Raw genomic sequence first — 14,428 nt, forward strand, 5'->3', positions numbered from 1 at the left:
GCCGGTTTACATGACAATCATGCAAGTTTATTTACCTGCCGCTGTGAGCTCCAACTAATTCCACTCTGCCAGGCTATAACTCACATAATGTTACCGGTACATGGTACACGGGCTAGCAATTTGCATGTAAACTGTCCGAGCTTACATGACGTTTCTGTCAGCAATTACCTAAAGTTAGCGGTTAGCCCAGCCAGGTATCTACCAAGAGTGTAGTTATACCGTTAGCTAACGTTGTCACTCTCCACAACGCATTGAACAGTAACGTTCCACTAACGTTGTCAGTCTCAATCTATTAGTAGCAGATAGGCTAACGTTATGAATGGGGCTAGCTTTATTAGCTAGAGTAGCCTACCGAAAGTTATTAACTGTTCATCAGTAGCTGTTGGTGCATCTGGAAAGACGGATGGAACTGCATTCGTTGTCAGTGACTTGTAGTCCTTTAGATAAGGTGACCAGATTTCTGAGACAAAAGCCGGGGACATTTTCGGCTCAGAAGCGTAAATACCTCCAAAAAAGGTAATGTTTTTATCTTTGTAAAACTTAAAACGGGGACACTGCCCCAGGGGCATCACAAGACCTAGAGCTGCACTGGGGCACAAGCCCCCCTAGGGGGGTCCATGGGCATGCTCCCCTGTAAGAACATTTAGTCTATTTTAACGTTTAAATGCATCAATCTGGTGCACTTTGAAGAGAAATTCAGAGGTATGACTTGATTATTCTTATCCATGGATGGAAATATTTGTGCTGTAGCCTGAACTATTTTGCACTTCAGGATTATAACCATGCACACACAGGTTGAATAGTTTTTTCTTCATATTTTTGCATTAATGTCACTAGGAAGCATACCAGTATAAATATATATTTATATTTGTAAGTGGGATTGTCTGGAATCTGGCAATATAATAACCATTATGGTGGGATACACTGGCTAAGCAATTTACAAAAATGTCTGTGCTGACATAAATAGTTTACATGAGAATACATTATAATTTTGGCCCAAAGCTGGAGATCATGTAGAAATTATGTTGCAATTTCAAAACCAGATTACCCAGGAACCGCTTGTTGTACCGATGCATTGTTGAGTGAAGAGTTTGTGAGATATTTCACAGAGAGTAATGGTGTGCAAAGATGTATGCAGAATGCAAATATGATAACATTTCATGTAAGTTCAATGTTAATTTTCTCGCAAACCTGGCACTAATATCATTGGAAAGCTTAGATTGTGGTTGAGGTGGTTGTGGTTGGCTGAGTCAGAGGGAGAGCAGGAGTGCGGTTGTGAAGAAGTTGGTAATTTCATGGCGCAGATTAACACTTTTGCATGCGCCATATCCATGTCACATTCTCATTAGGGGCTGAGCCCCTCTAAAGGTGTGATCCTAGAATCACCCCTGCTGCTACTTCATACTTGTACTCCACTACACCTCAGAGGACAGCTGATCTGACAGCTTTTGCTTTATTGCTTCACGCTGGGCTTGTTTCTGCAACAGCTCATTGAGTATCGGATACAAATAGAACTATTAAGGAAATATTTTCCTTTTACATTGGTCCAGTATTAAACAAGATCGCAGTCGGCAACGGCGAAACAAGCTACAATGTAAGTTAATGGACGTCAATTGTCCAGCTTGTATTTACGTTCATAAAAGTGCTCGTTTTGCCGCTGACAGGCTCAGATTAATATTCTAAGTGTCTGACAACATTTCAGTTAGAGTAAGATCCTTTTTTTAAAGATAAAAAGTCTGCAAAATTGCGTTCGCTAAACCCACCAGACTTCATGTAAATAAACTGTAATTTTAGCATCGTAACATATCTAGAACATATCTGAGCTCTGAGCAGCGCTTCCTCTGGCTTGAGTTTGCGCGTGTTAGCATGTTTTTTTGCACCAAAACCAGCGAACTCTGCAACTGGAAGGACTGGAAGTGTTGAAAATGGTCTCCACTGATAAATAACATACCGGCTAACTTGGAAATGAGGTCCTATTCCAGGAGAACAGTTGAGTTATTTTTAAGGCCTTTTGTAAGTTATTTCAGGGTACAATGGTTCTAGAGAAAGCTGCAAGGCAGTAATACCAGAGGCCAAGCATTTGGCTTGTTTCCAAAAGGCACGTTTTGAACGGGCACTGCACTTTTGTCAAAAGCAATTTAAGACTAATGCCGACCTTACACCAAACAACTTGTCAAACAATTCCACTGTTTTGGACTAATTTCCGATATCCAAATGAAATCATGAGAGTCTTGCTAGAGTTGGGCGCGCTCCCGTCATCTCAATCTTTTGGTGTGAGATGGTCAAAAAGTAAGTCTTTTTCCCGTCTTGACGTTCTGACAAAACCAACCGTGTTTGATATTATCGTAAGTTTTAAGTCTTGGTAGTGAAGTAAATCACGTGGACATTGTCAACAACCAATGGTTACGCTCGCTCCAGCACCAAACAGGAAGCAGCAAATGGCTAGAGCCGGTGTTGTTTATGGTTTCTATACTAAAGAGGGAAAGTTGTTGATTTTCAACCCTTCTGAAGCGCGCAATCCAACGGGAGTTTTACCGGTGGATAAACGCGGACCTCCGGGTACTGCCATCGTTCATCTGCATGTACCCTACAACAGAAAATCTGCAAACTTTCCCATAAGTTACCAGCTAATGCTAGCGGTAGCTAGCTAGCTTGGTTACATTTTTCTAAATTAATCTAGTTGTATTCTTGCAATGTGTGACCCTGCAAGATCCTAGTCTTTAACGTTAAATGTGAAGTGATTGTCTTTTCAAAATCTAAGTCTTCAAAGTCTTCTAGTGTATGGTAGGCATCGGATGATCATGAAATCCAGAGGTTTTTTTTATTTATTTTTTTATATTTTATTTTAACTTTTTTTAAACTTTTACAAAAAAATAGAAAAAACCTGATGGGTATACAGCATCTGACATTGTTACATGAAGTAAATGAAGTAATAAAAGAAAGACAGAGGCTATATGAGAGTATATACAATAACCATAGTAGTCCAGTGCTTCCTGTCTCATGATACCGTCAGGAGTATGAATAGAAAACAAAACAAAACAAAAAGAACAATTACACACACACTCAGAGAGGAGAATCAAACCCTTAGTCAGTGCCGAAAAAATACATAGAAGCCTGTTTCATATTTTGGTCATTTAGGTCTCATCAAGTAAAGCCAAGAATGGTTTCCACGCTTTCTCATAATAGTTTGGTGCATCCCCTCTGCTAAGGCGAATCTGTTCCATCCTAGAAACACAAACTGTTTTAAGTGCCTGCTTACAGTGGGAAGGGAGGGTCGATGTCTTTTCAGAGGAGCCAAAGATTGCCAGGTTACAGTCTGGTTGAATGTTTATTTTATATTGCTTAGAGAACCAATTAAATATGTCACTCCAAAAGTTGTCCAGTACTGGGAAGTACCAGAATAAATTGTGAAAGTGAACCTTCGGCTCCGCCACATCTATCACACATAGGAGACACTGATTCAAATATCCTAAGTTTAGTTTAGTTTAGTTTTGGAATAATGCTGTCTATGTATGACTTTAAATTGAATTAACCGATATCTAGAGAACACTTCTGTATACTGGACAGGCCCTCAATCCATAATTCCTCTGACAGTGGAACTCCCAGTTCTTTTGCCCATGCCTCCCTGAGATGACTGGTACCCGCTGGTGTCTCAAAGGCAGCGATAAAGTGGGAAATCAAGTGTTTGGAGTTTGGTTGTAAGAGAAGTGTATCATAAAAATGATAATTGTGTGGTCTATTTGGGAAATTAGAAACGTTGAAATCCAGAGTTTTAACATAGCATCAACTGAAGAAGAAATGATCCTCGGTTAACTGTATGGTAGCCTCGGCCACCAGTATATGAATGTGTGTGTGAATGGGGTGAATAGTGCATGTGGCGTAAAGCGCCGTGAGACTCAAGACTAGAAAAGCGCTATATAAATGCGGTCCATTTACATTTCACATGTTCCTGAACCCACACATGCATCTCCACTCGTACATTGCTCAGAAAGCCTTGCCTATGGGCTGCTCTCCTAGCAGCCTGCCTCACACCTTTGTGGTTGCAGGAGGCGTGTTTTGACTGAGTCCAGAAGAATGTGCTGATGGCCCGTGGCTCCAGGACTCCACCGTAATAACAGCCACATTCCCTCTGGCTACTGACCAGCGAGGATGGAATGCAATTAGCACCTATTAGAGAGAGCCTGGAGGAGGCCTGTCAGGCCCACTGGCATACCCAAGCTACCAGCTCAGACCTGACCTGGCCACAAACACACCCAGCCTGGCATTTACTGTATGACCAAGACTACTTTAGTACTTTGCGGCCACAAAGAATACTAACATGTCACTTTGACCTGTGAAAGATAATACTGGGGATCCAGCAGTAGAAAAACCTCTGACACTCAGATTAAAATCATTTTCAGCGTAAGAACTAAATGAAACCATCCCTCCACCCATTTTCCACCTCATCAATTGTGACAGATGATCAATTAATTACAGATATGATGTGTATAATATACTGTGTACATTTCATCAGTGCCAGCTTGAAGGGCCTTGTGTATTCCAACCTGAAGCTCACGGTTGTGAAAGACATGTTTTTGTAGATCGCCTCAGAACTTAGTCAAGCTCACGTGTTGTTTTGGACCAATTGTTAATGTAGAGTGTGTGCATGTAGACAAAATAACACCTTACAGTGTAACACAACCCATTACGAACACAGTAACTATGGCAATTGGAGATCTATGAATCCTGAACAGAACGATTCTCTGTAACTTTTTCTATTATTCTGTTTCTCAGTATGACTTCAAGTCAAACTGCCCTGACAATCTTTATTTTCTTTTGGTAGACATTTGTATCTCTTAAGTTGCCATATAAAAAAAGCATGAACATTTTCATATAGTACACCTAATGCTAGTAGGTTTTCTGCTGGCCTTGCAAACATTATGTTCACTCCAAGTTGTTCAGCATAAATGAGCCTATGTTAAACACCTTACATTACTTGGTGGCAACTTTAAGTGGATGTCTGGTATTTACTGGCGCCAATGAGTCAAAATTAGACTAGGGCATGTCTAACATTAGCCTTTGGTTTAGTTAATTTGGCTGACCATTTACAACTTTAGATAACCTGTTAAGACAACAAGATAGTGGCACCAAGATTAATATCTGGCTCATTTATTCAGTTATTAAAGACAAATTTGAACTCTTTCACGCCCAGCAATGCACTATATCGGCCAAACAACTACGTGTAAGCGCACATTCCTGGTAAGATCACCATAAAGGATGTAATGAATGAAAGTCACTTTGATAACTTTAGTGTACTTTAGTGTAAAATCTCATTATAAACTGCTGTGCGTTGTTTTGGCATCCGATAAACTATGACAGTAATCCTTACAGGATCAACTCAATGCAGTTCTGTTCACGATCTGAATGCACAGCAAGTGGTTAAAGCATTTTTGTGTGGTGTGGACGGTCTCCTAGTCGGCTGACAGAGTCTCGCGGTGGTTGCTCACAGCAGCGAAAGCTTTTCAACTAAACTGAATTGTCTGTATGTCTCTCACAAGTTTCACTGTTACAGCTTCCAACCCTACAAATGTTCCTTTACAAAATACATGTTTTTTTTTTGCAGGAAATAACCCCCACCCCCACCTTCAGTCCTCCCCTCCCATATCCTTCCCCCACTTACCCTCCAATTAACTCCCTCAGTCATCTGACATGGAAGTATCTGAGTGTCACCATAACCTCAGCATTTATCGAGACCAGAACAACCCACACACACACACACACACACACACACACACACACACACACACACGCAAACACACATACAGCATAAACATGCTACCAATTAAAACAATCTGTGATTGAGTCAAACTGGCATCAATTATAGGACCCAGCTCATTGGCATTGGATTATAACTATGTGAACAGATTTTTACTTTGTAACTTTGTAATTGGTACGTGTCATTTGATGGTATAATTTGTCCCACATTTATTCTCAAGCCACAGTAAAGAAGTCGTTTGGGCGTAATAGGCATCATGCTGAGCCTGCCATCTCTCTAACTGTGCAGTTTACCCTCCTGAAAAGAACATATGTTCAAATATAAAATTAAAAGAGCTGACATTTCCACTAAACACTGCAGTCCTATAAATTATTTTTGATGTAAGACAAAAAGGACACCAAATCCTGATTTTGTAAAGGACTGCAGGGATTCAGACTTTCTATTCAGCTGTAGGAATAGAAAGACAACATAGGTTAATGTTGTACAAACATACACAGATCAGAATCTCTGTTCAGGTGATCTCAGTTCACAGCCCAGTGTGTTTGTAGAACTCATCAGTAATTCCCTGAACGGATTTCTATATGTAATGATAAATAAATAACACTAAGCTTTAAGTGTTTCTAACTGAATCATGGTTGTAGCTGCTGTGGTCTTATGGTTCGACACCCTGCTGTGCTCCACTACCCTCCGAAACGCCCCGCTACGCCCTGCAACGCCCCACTACGCCCCGCATCGCCCCACTTTGCCCTGAACTGCTACAACTGTTGTTTCTAGTCATAGTTCCACTATCTTTATTGTTACTATAACTGCCACTGTTCATCATTCCAACTGCTATAATAATTATGAATCATATTTCTCTATATCTGCATATCTATATCAGTGTCTGTGTTCAAACAGGCAGCGACAGATGTGGCCCACACAGAGCCTGGGTCTGTCCGAGGTTTCCGTGACGGCAAATGCTTGCTCGTGGGAAATGGTTGGGTCTTTGTAAATTATAGAGTGTGGTCTAACCCTAATCTCTAAAGTGTCATGAAATAACTATAAATACAATTGAATTGAATTGAATCCTCGAACCCAAGCTGATGACATCACATCAGTGTTTTGGGCCATTGGTGCGCATTTGCCGTGGTTGGCCATCATACTATCGGCACCATCAGAGTTACTTTCTAAAACTTGACAAAAGACATTATACAAGTTTTTTCACAGGCCGAGTAAAGGAGTAAACTGGTGCGTTTCACATTATTGTCTGAGTTTGTTGATATTCAGTTGAGTCTCCTCCTGTACAAAGGTTTAAATCCTAGGAGCCCAGGAGCTTTACTTTAATGCATTTATTATGAACCAGGGGTGCACAACTGTTCATCTCCACCATGCTGGTTATATCCAACTAATACAAAGTTTACCTGCAGCATACATCTTATTTATTTGCCTCAGTAAGCTTTTCCAAACAAACTAGCTACTGTACCTTTATTTCATACAATAAAAAATATGTTAAGTGTATGTATTTAAACAGCAGTCAAACCTTTCTCTCTGTGGATATTAAAAGGAAACTCTAACAATATAAATGCCAGTTACAGTAATGAGTCACATGCGCTATGAATCGTTTGTTGCTTTCTTTCTTGTGCAATTACAGTGCAGACAGGCAGACTACAGAAATTTGGTTAGGTACCATATTCGGAAGCCATTATTTTGCATTCCTTTCCCTGATTATGGTAACATCAGTCACCATGACCACCATCTTTCTCTAACCATAACCAAGAGGTGGTTAGGTTCAAATGGATTAGAGAACATTTCAGTAATGGTCATGTGGGTCATTTTGATATACTTTTGTTGTTCATGAGGAACTGATTTTAGAGAATTGAAACGCACATACAGTCTGTGATGTGAAGTACAGTACTGTGGGGAAGAATAACAAAAAGACTCATCAATTACTTACAGTATATAGTAGTGAGTGATTAGTTTTTACATTCTGGCAGGAAGTCTGCCCAGAATACGCATTACATCATTTATTGAAACTGTCCTGTCATTGGCATCAGTCATTTCAGCATGTACCCCAAAACAATATCTGGTTATGTTCATGTGATAGCAACTTCTAGCGGGCGTAGTAATTATAACGGGTGCAAATGAGGAAGTCATGTGACGTTGTTGCAGAGCGACAAAGTCCATGTAGGCAGGAGATGGCATTGGATGGATGGATCACCAAAACATTACACTTTAATACAGTACGCTGCTGTTTGTCTCCCGTTTCCAGTCAGCATTGGGTTCCTGGGTACTAGTGTATCTCCATGTGTACTTCGTCCACAGCAATCCCCACCAATCGGTCCCAAAATGTCCCAGTTAGATAGTTAATGCAATACACATATTCTTTTAAAATCTTTACAATCATTCACTGAAAAAAAAACAAGCAGGCCTGCCTTGTTGCACAATCTAAATTTCCTTAAAAACTTGCCGTTTTCAGTGTGTAGCTTGCTAGCTCGAAGTTAGTTGTTGTTTCCTGCAGCAAAGGGATTTTTAGAACGGCAATGCACAGAGAGTGGAAGGTGTGCAAATGTACTTCCTTTGATCCAGACTACATTTAATGTAACACAATAACATTGTGATTCATCAATCTAGGAATAGACTTAAACGTATTAGCATGTGAACAGTAAGAGTGATCCAGATGGATCTTTGTGATTCCTTCACTAAGAAGACATCCTTCAAGCTCCTGATTAAGTAAATCAACACTTTCGATTACGTAATGTTGTCCACAGCTGCAAATCTTTCCATCTGACTACTTGAATTCAAACTTCAACAAAGCAAGAAAGTGAGCTGACCAAAATAGGTTCTTAAATGAAAGAGAGGGACCTACAGACCTGTTTAAAAATAGAAGCAGCACTTACTCACAAATATGTAATGGCAGTAGATCCTCACACGGCATGTATTTAGGTTAGTGAAGAGTTCACCACTTCAGCTTTCTCAGTGCTGGCTAACATTTAAACTCTTTGTTATGTTTTCATTCTAGTAAGATGGAGCGGACACATTCAACACTAATTAGTCTTCATGGTTTGATAGGTTTGATAATTCAATGATGCTTTATGTGTGAAAAGTAAAGTGGCTACAGGAAAGGTTAAAGGTTAATGTCACTGTATTGTTATAATGTTGAAGATATCTGATGGTGACCAGTGTATGTGCAAATCTTGCAGAAATACAGTTACAATTTACATTTGTGCATAGACATTAAGGTGCTCTTCCTTGTATGTTAAGACTTAAAAAAGTTGAGCAAAAGTGCCTTCACTTATCAAGTGGGTACCAAAGCTCTTTCACAATATAGTTTGGAAAATAAAACCTAAAATAACCCTGACTGTCAAAGATTCACATGAAATTAAAATTGGGATTAAATTTTTGAGATGGTGCCATGAGATAGCAGAGCATAGTAGGGCGCAGAGCAGGACCACGGCGAAGGCTGCAACCATGATTTAGGTGCCACCCTAATCCAAGGAAAACTGTGGGGCGAAAAAAACATAAGGTTTCTGGGGAACAAGCTCCCCAGAGCTAAGTTAGTTACAAGCATTTTTGGGGCATGGATGCACACAGATGGAAAAATGGAGGGATTGTAACAAGATAAGGTCTGAGGTATTGAAGATAAAGCAGGGTATGCTTTAGGGCTGTGTGAATGTGAGAGGCTTAGCAATGCTAACCATGGCTGGCGAGCACTTCTGTTCTTGAAACTGCAGAGAAACCACCTTATTTTCAATATATCTAGGAAAGGATATACATCCTCTGAGTGTCCAAGGTCTCTAGTTTGTGGTTGTAAAGTTTCATGAGGCTGTGATTATCCTAAAGGTCAAAAAAATAGTCTCACTACAATGAAATGGCTACCATGGGAACTAACATCATCACACATGAATCCACAAGAGTCCAGTCATACTCAATGTATGCAATTCCCACACTGTTTAGGGACCCCAGTATGTAGAAACACACCATTTTAAAATAGGCAAAAATAACATCTAAACTGCGTGGGGAAAAGTCTATGGTTTTGAGATGTCAAGGGACTCCTTTAAAATGGCCATACCAGTTTTTCCCATGCCAAACTTTAGCCTAACTTTCCGCATTATTTAGCCCCTTTCCCGACCGGCTAGCATGTCAATGGTTTCTTTACATCTTTTAGTTTCATGTTACCAATATCCTCATTCTAGCTTTAAAACTGAGCCCTACCAACTTTAAACAGGTGGAGGAGCACCTATGCTATAACAATAAGTGGCATTTGAATACCCCAATATGGCACAAATCTCTGGTAACAAACCCTTTACTTGTAACCAGTGGAGTGACAGAGGAATTTATGCTTTAGACCAGCTATTCAATGAGAGAGGTATGTTAAGTTTTGAAGACCTGAGAGCTAGTTTTGAGGTCCCCAGGACACCCTTCTTCTTTTATCTTTGCTTAAGGTCAGCCCTAAAATGTTATGGAGTGCCATGGGGAAACAGTCTTGAGGCGCACCCAATCATTAAATGGTTGGTTGATTTTCCTGTGAGAGGATTAGTATCCAAGATTTATGCTAAACTGATGCAAGTATCCATAGGAGAACTCCCAATAGTAAAGAAATGGGAGCGACAGCTGAGCCCTGAGGGGAACATAATTAATTGGGAGACAGTTTGGGACAACATTTTCCGCTGTTCCAAGAACGCAAATCACCAGTACATCCATTTCAACATATGTCACAGGACATATTGGACTCCCCAGAAGAGATACGTCTCTAAAGTCATTCCCACTCCCTATTGCACACTATTCTGTCAACCTGAACAAACTGGAACTTTCTTGCATATGGTCTGGGAGTGTGAACAGGTGCATGAGTTCTGGAATAAAACATCATCAATTATATCTGATGTGATAGGATGTCGAATCCCTACTGACCCGATTGTTTTGTTACTTAATGACGACTCTAAATTACACCTGCTCGGGAGAAAATTTGGCTAGCCGGCTCAACTGCAACCAAGAAAATGATAGCTCAGTGCTGGCTCCCCCCTCACTCGCTTTGTATAAAACAGTGGCTGGTGTATTTTCTAGACATAGTTATGCTTGAGCTCTCTACAGCAAGGATTAACAAAGCTAAATCATCAACTATCAACCTATGGAAAAGTGCAGCAGCACATATATCAGACCTAATGACCTCAGCGTCACAAGAACTAGAGGAGAGTGATTAGGCAAGGTTTTATTTTCCTCGAGACCGCAGAGAGTGGGGGGTGGGCGAGGGTTTTTGTTCTTGTTCAGTTTGTGTTTCTTTGTTCTGTATGTCTGCATATTAAAAAAAACAATAACAAATTGATCTAAAACCCTGAGCCCTATACAGCCTCTAAAAGAAAAAAGGCTGGCGGGCCAGGGGTACGTTAAGAGATTAATGACTCTCTCCAATTCTATTCTCTCTCACCCTATCTTATGGACATTTTGTTTCATTTGAATATGTGGCTCTTCAGCTAAATTCATGTTTTAAATTATCTACAGGCCACTTAAATACTGTCTAACCTACTTTGATGACTTTACTGAACTGCTATCTATAATCTATATTGACTGTCATGTTGACAACCCCCGGGACACAGTAACTAAAGAACTGTGTTGTGTTCTTGATAACTATGGACTGACTCAGTATGTGACGGAGCCCACACACAATAAGGGTCACACTCTGGATGTGATTATTTCCAAGGGTCTGAACAAGGTCATGGTGACTGATGTTGCTCTCTCTGATCATTCCCGTTTCTTTGACAGTACTATCTCTGTGCAAACAAGTGGTAATATTTATTCAGCTTTTCCCTTCCACACCCGCCCTCTCTTAGGTCTCAGCCAATGAGCTTGTAGATCATTTCAATTCTAAAATTGAGATACACCTCATGGCCAAAAGTATGTGGCCACACAAACCTTTAATATCACAGTTTAACATGTAATTTCAAAACCATAGGCTTAAGGGTGCTCCACTTCTGTCTATTATCTGCCTCACTATTGTCTATTCATCAGTTTATGCTGTTGAATATAAAGAATGGTTCAACATTGGGGTAAATACGCTTATTTGATCAGCTGTCTCCGGTGTTCACAGACATCTTTAACACCTTGCTGGAGACATGCCACATACCAGCCTGCTTCAAGTCCTCCACCGTCATCCCGTTCCTCAAAAAAAACAAGGATCAGAAATAGACTTATTTGCTTTCTTTTTGAGAATGAGATAAGAAGATTGATATCACTCACTGTCAGAATGTGGTAAGCTCAGCATAGACTGAAACTGGAGACAGATCCATACCTAATGGGCGGACATTACATTGATTTTAGTCTTGCATTGCCAGACCTTCCTCCACAGTGCTGGGGAGGAGGGTCTGGCTAGTCCACACATCATTCCGGGATGGGAGAAAAACGTGCTCTGGTTTATTGGCATTTCATTAAATCAATCAGAATTGTCTCGGGTGGCGCTAAGTGCTGGACACAATGATGGCGCCTCTGCAAAATAGCCTCGGGAAGGAACTTGTTTTGGTGGAACATGTGTACGTCCAAAAGTTGTTTTAGTCGTGCAACAGAAAATTCAGATTGGACAGATAGTCTAGCTAGCTGTCTGGCCGGAGTTTAAGCTTTAATGCGTTTTTGATATTAATGAACGTCCGTTACATTCAAGCCATTGCCAAATTAGTTGCTACAAAGCTAATTAAGACTATCAGCGCCACACAACTCTCTCTGGATTTCTCAGTTCAGAAGATTGTGTCTTATCAGTTTATATGACTTTTCATTACAAAATAGTCATATTGTGAGTTTCTACATTAACCCTCCTGTTATATTCAAATTTACTAACATATTTTACCTTTGTGGTCAATAAGGGGAGCTCACCTAAATAAACTAAAACTAAAATAACAATGGACATTCTAATGCGGGGTACACACCACACGAGAATCAAGCCAATTGTGGGCCCAATCCCTTCCCCCACCTTACTGACAATGGTCAGCATGGCTGATGGTTCTAAAGATTATCTTACCATATTTTCAGAAGAATGTTCTTTTGCATCCCCCTATCTGAGCCAAAGTCCTTTCTGGCCGCACCAATAATACGCAAATAATAAACATGTTCAATAAATACGAGTTACTCTGAATACTGAGACTCTCTTATTCTTATATTCATGTCATGTCATGACTCCTTGATTGATGATCAAGAGGTGGAGTGTCTCGTCTCTGCTCTTTGAAAATAATCTCTTCTAAAATGATCTCAGCTGATAGTGGCCCATCCAAAAACCACATGACAACATAGGTTTCCACTACACACACACACACACACACACACACACACACACACACACACACACACACACACACACACACACATATGCAGGCACACACACACACACACACACACACACACACACACACACACACACACACACACACACACACACACACACACACAGAGTATATATGAGCTCAGTTCCCTGGATTTCCAGTCATGTCTGAAGGCAGAGACAGTAGTAAATGTGACACCCTGCTCAAAGTTGTTAAAGAAATTAGTTAATCTCCAGGCAGGGGTTGCTCAGTCACCTGTAAAGAAGTTAGATTACGCTGAAAACAAAGAGGCCGCCGACTGCAGGGATTAGTGTGTGTGGGGCTTTTATGGTATGGATGTGTGTGTGTGTTGTAGGTGGGTGTGGAACAGAACTGACAATTATTTTAGAAGTTTAGGAATGGAAACCCAATCAGGTCAGATACAGGTCAGTCTTGGTTAACAGGTATTGCTATTTGGGAAGTACATATTTGGGAGTTTTTTGACAATTCCTTTGCTACTGCGCTTGAACAACACTATAGTGTTATGGTCATCTTTGAACCATCATGGGCTGCTCCAGTCATGATTGTAAACAGGCACAGTGCTTATCCAAGGTTCTGTGTGGACTCTAGAGGTTTGAACCAGGTCAACAGGTACTCCTCGCAATGATGAGTCACTGGACTTTCTTGTCAGAGCATGTTTCATTATCATTGGACTTGGCTCGAGATGACTGGCGTGGCAGTTGCAGAACAGTCCAGACCAAAAAAACCTACATATCACACCTCACGGTCTGTTTCAGTTCCACATATTCCTCTTTGGGCTTGGCAACACACCAGAAACATTTCAGAGACTCATGAACACAGTGCTTGCTGGTCTCATCTACAAAATGTGCTTTGTATTTGGCCGACATTGTTGCCTGCACCTTTGAGCAACATTGGGCTGATTTGGAGAAAGTATTCAAGAGACTCAAGGCTGCTGGCCTGTCTCTGAAGCTCAACAAATGTCGGTTCTGCTTAAGCGACCTCACCTTCCTCGGCTACTGCATCACACCTTTATTAAACCAGATTCCGACAAAGTCGAAGCTATGTTGAAAGGTTTAAAATGCCAAACACCATAAAACAAGTCAAACAATATCTTTGCCGTTTTGTCCAGGACCAGGTCTACCATGTCTGAGGTTTCCTGAATTCACACCATTTCTTCATTCAGAGTTTGGGTTGTAACCCTGGCCTGGGAGCAGCCTTGATGCAGAAACATAAGGAGGGTTGAGAAGTTGTGTTGGCATATGCAAATCACTCCAGCAAAAAGCTTAAACCCCCCCCCCCTCATCTCCTGAGAGATCCAGCAGTCATTTGGGCTCTTGAACACTTCATGAAGAGGGCCTCCATTCATGAGCAATTTGCTTTACTGTCTTATATT

The 14,428-nt window shown here is 40.7% G+C and overlaps 1 pseudogene; it reads right to left on the bottom strand.

Moving 5' to 3' along the window:
- LOC144533124 (uncharacterized) overlaps positions 1–13,922 on the bottom strand; it is a 33,076-nt pseudogene extending 19,154 nt beyond the window's left edge.
- Between the last annotated feature and the right edge of the window lie 506 nt (positions 13,923–14,428).

Source organism: Sander vitreus, chromosome 18 (genome assembly GCF_031162955.1).
Source record: "Sander vitreus isolate 19-12246 chromosome 18, sanVit1, whole genome shotgun sequence".
NCBI classification, from domain to species: Eukaryota; Metazoa; Chordata; class Actinopteri; order Perciformes; family Percidae; genus Sander; species Sander vitreus.